Source organism: Bison bison, unplaced genomic scaffold, assembly GCF_000754665.1.
Source record: "Bison bison bison isolate TAMUID 2011002044 unplaced genomic scaffold, Bison_UMD1.0 scf7180017864205, whole genome shotgun sequence".
Taxonomy (NCBI): domain Eukaryota; kingdom Metazoa; phylum Chordata; class Mammalia; order Artiodactyla; family Bovidae; genus Bison; species Bison bison.
Genome location: NW_011494777.1, coordinates 2,628,183 through 2,629,921, shown reverse-complemented (window position 1 = coordinate 2,629,921; position 1,739 = coordinate 2,628,183).

Genomic DNA, 1,739 nt, shown 5'->3' with positions numbered 1-1,739 from the left:
ATGCCAGGGGCTGAAGGACAGGCCTGAGTGAATGCCAGGGCCCCTTAAAGCTAAACTGAGGCACGAGATGGGTCAGGGGTCAGACTCGAGCTGCACCCTCACCCCCTCTTCTCATGGTACTCCAAAAAAAGCAAAAAAGCCCCACCCATGGCTGAGGCACACGAGCTCCTCTAATGACCGAGTTCCATAAGACAAAACCTCTTGGCCTATGTGACGCCCTGCTTGGGGAGGAGGGGTCAGCATTGGCTCTTCAGTTGACGAGCATGATGCGAGCAGAGACTGCACCCACAGGTGTCTCCTGGCTGCCGGCACCATGCGGCCCTGCACCAGCTTCAAACACATGACCCTTGGCAAGTCAGAGAAAGAGCTAGCACCCAGGGACAACTGTTGAGCCGCGAGGTGTGAGATCCTTGCAGCGTATGTGAGGTCTCGAGTTCTCAGAGAGGTATTCTTCAGGGCACACACTTTCCTGCTCAAATGCTAGTGAGCACCTGTTCCCCCAGAAGCTCCAGCTCTGGGTCAGACTCTACGATACTCTGCTCTGTTCTAGAAGTCCCTGGCCAGGTGCCAGAAGGAGGCTTTGTTAAAATTAAATTTTCATATGTACACATTTCCATCAGAAAGACCCAAGCGACTCTGAACAGAGAATGTCTCAAAAGACAGACGAGGCATGGAGGAAGAATGGGTGGGAGAGAGGGCACCAAGGCATGAGCTAGAACCCAGGCCACCCCAGGTGGTCGTGCTCCAAACATGTCTAAGCACGAGTACAAAAATAAAGCAAACTATGACTGCATATAGATATATAGATATATAGACAAGCTAGCTAGCTAGACTTCATATATATGCGTGTGCCGAAGGCACAACCCCGCTCCTCTCCCCGGCTGCGGTCTGCTGCCCTCCCATCTCCCACTCCCCAGAGGCCCCAGCTCCCAACCACAACCATTGCATTCGGTCCCTGCACCCACCCACTCCCCTCTCTCCTTAAAATAGAACAAATCATATATATTTATATAATTTTATATACAATCTCCATAAAAAATACACTAAAGATGGCATATTACTATTTCACCCTCCTACCAAATTAGGAGTTGCCTCGCAAAGAAAAGAGTCAACCAAAAAGAGGGTCTGCTAGGCCTGAGGCTACTCAGGCAAATTAGTGTATCCCTACAAATCTTTTGTACACACACACAGCACACCCAAATGCATACCACAAACATACCACACACACACACACACACACCACAAACGCACCACACACACCACCCTCACAGATGCACACCACATACCACACACATAGGCACCATACATACAGAGTACACCACACACACACACACACACACACACACTCTTACTTCCTGAGCCCAGGAAAGGAACATGGACAAGATAGCCCCCTGGGGCTGGAGGCCACAGAGCCAGTCTGGTGACTGCAGAGGGCCACGTGAGACAGCCCCACCTCTCTGCCCCAGCCAGGACACTGTCTGCTCACAACAGACCCTTCAGGTTCTCAGCAGGTAATAGAAATTTCCGATGAAAGTGATGGACAGTTTCCCTTCAAAGAACTGCAAGACGGCTATAAGGACATCTGTCCCCATGCCAGAAACAAGATCTCTTAGATGCTGTAAGCCAAGAGGGGGCAAAAAGTCTCTCAGCCCTCATCACCAACACAAGGAGTCGGCATCGGCCCCTTCCCTCCACACGTGTGGAAACCCCACACACCATCAGAAGCATACTCACAGGGC